The 8,729-nt window shown below is 39.9% G+C and overlaps 1 non-coding gene across 1 annotated transcript; it reads right to left on the reverse strand.

Moving 5' to 3' along the window:
• Positions 1–8,354: 8,354 nt before the first annotated feature.
• On the reverse strand, positions 8,355–8,468 carry LOC120072417 (U5 spliceosomal RNA). Its single transcript, XR_016528061.1, has one exon. It is a non-coding gene; the product is annotated as a U5 spliceosomal RNA (small nuclear RNA).
• Positions 8,469–8,729: the final 261 nt, after the last annotated feature.

The following is an 8,729-nucleotide window of genomic DNA, read 5'->3' on the forward strand; positions in this document are numbered from 1 at the left end:
GCTATCGTTCAGCAACAACCAATCGTCTACCATAGACAACTCCACACGAACAGACGAGGAAGATGGGGACGACACCACCACTTGGAACCCTTAATATTCTCAGACTGAGAATCCAAAGAGTGGGCTCTGTTCGGATTTGGTAGCGGGGAGGAGGAAAAAAGATCGTATACAACGATCAAGTAAGTGGGAGAAAGTGGCGTCTATTGTATAGACAGGGTGCTTGATCATTTAGGTGAAGTACACGATAGTGTAGGAAAACCTAAGTGATCGCCTATACGATCGTTTAGCAAAAGGAAAACGATCGTTTAGTAAGCAGCGCACGCGTGTAAGCGATCGTCCATCAAAAGTGAGCTATCGTATAGGCTCTCAATTCACTAAGCAATGGGCAAAACACTTCGTGAGCAAAATAAGCGTAGTCTTTGCAAAATGAAAAAAAAAATCATTTTATTCTTCAGTTATGGAAACCGAATGGAACTTCCCACTAACACACGATTATGGAGAAAACGGTGGCCAATTATCTCATAATTGTCCAATTAAAATTTATAAATATAATCATATTATATTCATAACCTATAGTTTGATATCATATATCAACCATAGTGTTATCTCCTCCACCAAATATAAATCATATTTATATCCAATTTCCTCCCAATTAATGTATCTCATACATAAAGTCAATCATATCATATATAATTAACAAGTTCAATTATATCATATATAATCGAACTCCCTCTTGTCAATTTGAACATTTCAAACTGACCCAAAAACTGATTCTCAACTTGAATCAAAGCTACCAAGGGGACTTTATGAACCTATGGCTCGAAGCTCCAATGGTACATGAATCGCTGACTAAACTCTTTAGCCACAAGATCCACCATCCGTTAACTACTAGACATTTCACTAAAGATCGATAGCTGAACTCTCCTTACCACAGATATATTTCTGTGTCCACCGGATATAACCAATCATTAGTATGATAACCCTTCACAGATGCTCATAAGTACAGTTGGGCAAATTTACCGTTTTGCCACTATAGTTGCATCTTATTCCGTAAGTACCACTGATCCCTCTAATAAACAATACAACATAGTCCTACTATGTGTGAACACCTCGTTCAAGCCTCGGGATCAGCCTTTAAGAGAGCATTCTATCTACTTACCCCTTCTTTAGGGAAGGAGCGAATTCCATCTTGTGTAGCTGAGTTCCCAACTCCCAAATTAGATGAATCCCCAAAGTGGTACGTTTGAGTCGGCGACCTGCCCACTCCCGCCCATGCAAATCAAAGGACCGCCCTCAATGGTACAAGTTCCTAACTCACTCAAGATTGAGGTCATGTTACCTATGGTCATCCTAGTGAAGTGAAGTCTCTGTCATGAATGGCATTATATAACGAAACGTTAACACTTCGTGGTTAGGTCTTATACAAACTCTTTGTTTAGAACGCCCCCGCTCGTATATCCCCACACAAATGATCAGGATTAGACCATCTGTGGTAAGTTACAACACTTGTAACTATTCCATAAAGCAGGTTGCATCCGTAGCATTACCAGGACAAGGTTTCCCTCCTATATCCATATACTACAGACCATGTTGGTTATCACTTAAGACATGATCCACTTGTATGTCACCACATACATGCTTAAGTTACATAATGACAACTAGCGATTTTAGTTTATTGGTTTGTGGTAAAGTAAATAAAACATCCAATATGCAAAGTCAAGAAGTTAAGTAAATATCATATATATACATCACAAGCGTTCACACAAAATGTATTTATAAACTATAGGACACGAGACTTTAGAGCATCATCCCCAAAAATCTCCCACTTGTCCTAAAGTGAGTGGGGTGTACAAAAACTAGTACAAAACAATAAACTAGGGCACTAAAGCCTAGTACAATAAAATTTCCCACATGCCCTAGTCCAGCCATAAGTAGTCCCGTAGACCCATGCTCTGAAGGTGACCCTTAAACACTGTAGCCATGAGAACCTTCATAAACGACTCAGCAACGTTGTGCTCCGAAGCATTCTTCATGACAATCACGTCCCCTCGATGCACTATCTCACGGATCAAGATATACTTCCCCTCTATATGTTTGTTGGACCTGTGACTCCTCGACTCCTTGGAGTTTGACACAATACCACTATGGTCACAATAGAGGGTGATGGGCTTAGACATATCTGGAACAACTTCCAGTTCTGTCAGGAACTTCCTGAGCCAGACGACCTCCTTAGCAGCTTCGCAAGCCGCTACGTACTTGACCTTTATAGTAGAGTTAGCGATGCACCCCTGCTTAGCGCTTCGCCACACTACAGCTCCTCCGTTAAAAGAAAAAATTGACTCTAAAGTGGACTTACGAGAGTCCCTATCAATCTGAAAGTCATAATCCCTAGATCCATACACAAGCATGTAGTCCCTCGTTCTCCAAAAATACTTGAGGATATTTTTAACTGCAGTTCAGTGACCCTGGCCTGGGTTAGACTGATACCTACTAACTATTCCCATAGCGTAACAGATGTCTAGCCTAATGCAGAGCATCACGTACATCAAATGCGTGAATAGCAGCACGCCCCTTTTGGAGTCCTACATCGAGTATTTGAGCAGCATCTTGTCAACGTACGATGCCTGAGACAATGCTAGCACTTTGTTCTTACGATCCCGAAAGATCTGTATTCCTAGAAAAAACTAAGCCGCTCCCAAATCTTGCATTTGGAATTGGGTCGCCAGCCAGTTTTTAACTGCAGTTAGTAGACCTACATCATTCTCAATGAGTAGGATATAGTTTACATACAACACTAAGAAAACTACTGAACCGTTGACAATCTTGTTGTAGACACAAGGTTTATCAACATTTTGGTCAAAGCCATGCGATATGATCACAGTATCAAATCGAATGTTCCAAGATGGACTGATTCAGCCCATAAATGGACCGATTTAGTTTGCAAACATTTTTCCCTTGACCTTAGGCAATGAATCCCTCGGATTGCACCAAGTAAATGGTCTTCTCAAGATAGCCATTCAGAAAGACCGTCTTGACGTTCATTTGCCAGATCCCATAATTATAATAAGTGGCAATGGACTGGAGGATGCAGATTAACTTTAACATGGCAATAGGCGAGAAAGTCTTCTCATAGTCGACTTCCTCCACCTGGGTATCACCCTTTGCCACAAGTTGACCCTTAAAGGTTTTCACCTTCCCATCAGCACCCCGTTTCCTCTTGTAGATCCATTTACAACCTATAGCTCTTACCCCTTCAGGCTAATCTACAAGATCCCAAACTAAGTTGAAATACATCGACTTCATCTCGAGATCCATGGCTTTGACCCATTCATCCCGGTCTATATCCTCCATTGCCTTCTGATAAGATAATAGATCCTCAACGTCGCCATCTACTACCATAGCCAGAATTTTTGTGAAACTCATATAGAGAACGGGTGGGTTTCCAACCCTCCCATTGCGTCGAGGTTCCCTCAACTCTTGAAGTGGAACCAACCTACTAGATGAACTATCATGAACAACTGTGGCTGATGAAGCAGGCGCTTCAACAACTCGTATTGAAGTTTCAATAGTTTCATTTGAATGCTCACGTAACACAACTTTACTACCTGGACTGTGCTCGGATATGATCCTCATCCAGAAATGTAGTGTTCATGGAAACAAATATCCTATTTTTCGATGGATCATAAAAATAACCCTCTTGTGTACCTCTGGGGTAGCCTGCAAAGAGGCATCACCTCGATCGTGGTTTAACCTTCGTGATATTTTCCTCAAGCACATCTACAACGCAACCCTAGATGTGGAAGTGACGTAAACTAGTTTTACGCTCGTTTCATAACTCCATAGGTGTTCTCGCAACAATCTTAGAAGGAACACAATTGAGTATGTATACCACAGTCTCCACTGCCCAAAAAAAGTCCGGTAAGGAAGCGTAGCTCATCATCGAACAAACCATGTCCAACAAAGTTCTGTTTCTCCTCTCTGCTACACCATTCTACTGAGGTGTACCTGGTGCTGAGAGTTGGGAAACGATTCCATGGCCTATTAAATAGTCCTGGAACCTCGAATCCAAAAACTCTCCAACTTGATCTGATTGAAGTGTTTTAATTCGTCTATCCAATGCATTTTCAACTTCAACTTTAAACTCTTTGAACTCTTCAAAAGATTTAGACTTCCGTTGCATCAGATAAACATACCCATACCTAGAGTAATCATTAGTAGAACTGATAAAATACTCATAGCCTCATTGGGCTTGCACATTCGTAGAACCACAGAGGTCAGAATGTATTAACTCAAGAGGCTCTTTGGCTCGATAACCTTTTCCAGTAAAAGTCATTTAGTCATCTTACCCTCAAGGCAAGATTCGCATACCGATAATGAATTTTTTTCTAACTAACTTAGAAGGCCATTCTTCACCAATCTCTCAATCCTATTGAAATTGATGTGCCCTAATCGAAGGTGCCAAAGTTAGGCATTCTTTTAGAGAAATTCCTTGACATTTAGATTGAGTCATGGAAGATTTAAACATCTCTATGTTATGGAGGGAACATAAGGCTAACGGTCTTAGCACATACAAGTTGTTTTCCAGTTTAACTGTACAAATCTCAGCACCATCCTTATGAATAAATACTTTACCCACATTAAAAGAAAAAGTGTATTTACATTGTAACAGACACTTTACATAAATTAAGTTCCTTTTTAGTTCAGGAACAACAAAAACATCTTTTAATACAACAAACATATTCTATAAAGTTAACTAACTATCTCTCATTGCCACGACTGAGACAACGTGCTCGGTGGCTACTTGCATCGTCATCTCACTTGCCTCTAGCTGTCATCGGGATCTAATCCCCTGAAAAGAAGAACAAACGTGATTAGTAGTGCCCAAATCAATTATCCAGGCAGAATCATCATTCACCACTAAACAAGTTTCTAGCACAAGTAAATCATATTTACCTTTGTCTGCCTTGGTCTTAGCCTTAACGACCTTCCTTTCCTTCAGCCAGCGAGCACAATTCCTCTTCCAGTGTCCGTCCTGGTTGCAGTGGAAACATTTTCCTATTTCAACTGATGGCGGATACCTGCTTGGTGCAACAGGTTGCGGGTTATCAGGCACTTTCCCTTTCCCCTTACCACCCTTCTTCTTATTCCCCTTTCCAGAGTTAGAAGTAGAAGACGTAGACTTCATCCCTAAGGTCGAACCTCGATGGAACGTTCTAGAAGACGAGGCAACATTTGCCTCACCCTTTTTCCTCTCTTCACTTTTCAGTTGGTATGTCTGTAACTCGTTGAGGAGAGTTGTAATGGTATATTCCACTTTGTTAAGAATCGCATTGCTAACAAAGTGAAGGAAGCTCTTCGAAAGTAATGTAAGATGATGCTAACCTGACTGCCCTCATCGATTCTATACCCATTCATCTCCACCACATTGAAGTGTACCATCATGTTAAGCACGTGTTCACGAACAGAGGTGCTTTCCTCCATTTTGGAGTTAAAGATATATTTCAGAGCCTCGTGCTTGAGTTGTCCAGATGGTTGTTCGAACATCCCCCACAGGGACTCTATGATCTCACGCACCGAGACCATGGGCTCATGCTTCTTGACAAATACGTCACTCAGGCTAGCCAAGATATAGGTTTGGGCCTTCTATTTTGCCCGTGTCCATCGCTCGTACACCTTCCGAACATTTCGAGCTGCGTTTAGAGCTGGAATAGGATAACAGACCTCCTTAAGGGCAAACGTCATATCCTTGATGATGACTATCGTCGTGATCATATGTTTCCAAATCGAATAGTTGTCGCCAATAAGTTTTTCGATGCATAATAAAGAAATTGTGGCTGTAACCATTTTAAAACCGTTGCTGAAAAATGAACAAACTTTTATAAGACTTTGCTAAACCACATTTTAACCAATTAGTTTTAGCAAAACAGTTTCCAAGTACCCTAAGTGATTAGAATTTCATTTTGTAATGATTCCCTAGCGAGGTAGGACAAATGTTACTAGTGGGGTGATCAGATGCCCCTTCACTGGGACGAGAAATTCTCAACCATTAGGCAGAACCAACTCTTGGAACTGAGCTTAATAGCCACCCTTTATTTGGTCCAGAACTGTTAACGCTTAACAATTTTTCATAAGTGTGCGAAGATGTCGGAATGCCTTGAATTGTTTTTTGGCGCTTCGAACAACCAAGTATATCTGTGTGTAGCTAACACACGTTAGTGAACCACGTTTATCTGTGTGTCAATCTTCTCTATCTCTATGTTCCTTTTTGTATTCTTTAATTCTCAATTTCGTAACAAACTGGTATCAGAGCCTTGTTAGGATTTCTTTGAAATTCTGCATTTGTTCGACAATTGAAGATGTCTGGATTGAACGTAAAGATCAACAAATTTAACGGGAGGAACAGTTTTGGTTTATGGTAGATCAAGATGTGATCCCTGCTAGAGCAGTAGGGGCTGTGGGCGCCGCTGATGGGTAAGTCAAAGAAGGCTACCGTGGATGATGAAAAGTGGCAAACTCTTGAGGCGAAGACTCATTCGACGATCATTCTATATTTGGCTGATGACGTCATCATCAAGGTCGCAAATGAAGAAACTACTGCTAGTATTTGGTTGAAGTTGGAAAGTCTTTACATGATGAAATCTTTAACCAAGAAATTGTTTTTTAAGAAACGTCTATATCATCTACATATGTAGGAAGGTACGTCTCTACGAGACCATTTTGATCAATTAAATAAAATTTTATTAGACCTGCGTAACGTAGAGGTTAAGGTTGATGATAAGGATGTTGCCCTAATTTTGTTGACATCTTTGCCCCCGTCGTATGAGACTTTCGTTGACTCATATATTGGAGGGAAAGAAACTCTGACCTTAGAAGATACAAAGTTCACGTTGCTTATGTGAGAGGACTGTCAAAATGTAGGAAGTTCAGTTATAGAAAGTCAGTTATAGGAATCTGGGGTAGCTACTACAAGGAGCAAGGGACATTGGAATTCTTGTAAGCAGAAGTTCAACCAGAATAAAAAGTCTTCAAAGTCAAAGGGTTCTAGGTCAGATGATATTTCTCACTATTGTAAAGAAAAGGGGCATTGGAAAACCGAATGTCTTAAGATAAAAAAGAATCAGGAAAAGAGTGACAAAAGAGAAGTATCCGCCTCTGTTGCACAAGTTGAGATTGATCCTAAAGAAGTCGAGATCGATTCTGAAGGAGATCTAGCTTTAGTTGTGAATGAACATTCACATTCTGATGATGTGTAGGTTCTTGATTCTGGGGCATCTTATCATATGTGCCCAAATAGAAATTGGTTCTCAACCTATCAGCAAATAGGTGGAGGGAATGTTAGCATGGCTAATGGAGTTGTGTGCAAGATAATTGGAATCGGCTCAGTCAAGATACGAACTCATAATGGTGCCTTCTACAGTTTAAAAGTGGTTAGACATGTTCCACTAATGAAGAAGAGTTTGATATCCTTAGTGTACTCGATAGCAAGGGTTACAATTTTAAAGGTAAAGGTCAATGTATGTCTATAAGGGTTCTGAGGTAGTTCTGAAAGGTATAAAGCTTGGAACACTGTATTTTCTATTAGGTTCCACGATAACAGTTATGTTGATGTTGCATCGTCGGTCGTTCAGAAGGATGATATGACTAAGTTATGGCATATGAGACTTGGTCATATGAGTGAAAAAGGGATGCAAATTCTATCAAAAAGGGATCTTCTTTGTGGGCACAAGGTGCAAGATTTTGAATTCTATGAACAATGTGTATTTAGGAAGCTTCATCATAGCAAGTTTCTAAGAGGTGTTCATTGCACAAAAGGGACACTTGATTATATTCATTTAGACTGTTGGAGACCTTCCAAAGTTGAATCTATTGAAGGTAGTAGATATTTTTTTGTCTATAATTAATGATTACTCAAGAATGACTTGGGTTTTTATTATGAAACATAAAAGTGAAACCTTCAAGAATTTCAAGCAGTGGAAGATATTGATTGAAAATCAAACTGGGAAGAAGATCAAAAGGCTGCGAACTGATAATGGTCTGAAATTCTGTAGATTTGAATTTAATGAGTTCTGTAAAGCTGAGGGGATTGTTCGTCATCACACTATTAGGGATACTCAATAGCAAAATAGGATTGCAGAACGTATGAATCAAACGTTGTCAGAGAGAGCAAGATGCATGCTCTCTAATGCAGAGTTGACTAGAAGGTTTTGGGCAGAAGCAGTAAATACATCATGTTATCTGATCAATCGTGGACCTCACACAACTATTGATTGTAAAACACCTTACAAGGTGTGGTCTGGTAAGCCTACAGATTATTCTTTATTAAAAGTTTTTGGTTGTACTGTCTACTATCAGGTTAATGAAAGAATTTATTTAAGCGCCATGTGAAAGCAATATCATGAACGGCGAGCACACGGTATTCTTTAGTAAAAGGCGAAAGAATAGTTTACTCTAGACTCACCGCACGACTGCGTGTCATCCTTGCGCATGGGCTATGTTAATCTTCTCTAAATTAGAACCGAGAGCTAAAAAGGGTATCTTTATGGGTATTGGGGATGAATAAGGGATATAGAGTCTGGTTAACTTTTGAGAATAGAGTCGTTCTTAGTAGAACTGTGATATTTGATGAAAATTCCATGCTTAACTCAACTGTAAAGCCTTTTGTGACGACTACTGATGTGAGAGAAAGTAGTAGTGTTGATAAATAGGTGGAGATGCAATTCACTTCAGCT

This window comes from Benincasa hispida, chromosome 2, assembly GCF_027475165.1.
Source record: "Benincasa hispida cultivar pf3 chromosome 2, pf3_genome.v1.1, whole genome shotgun sequence".
NCBI classification, from domain to species: domain Eukaryota; kingdom Viridiplantae; phylum Streptophyta; class Magnoliopsida; order Cucurbitales; family Cucurbitaceae; genus Benincasa; species Benincasa hispida.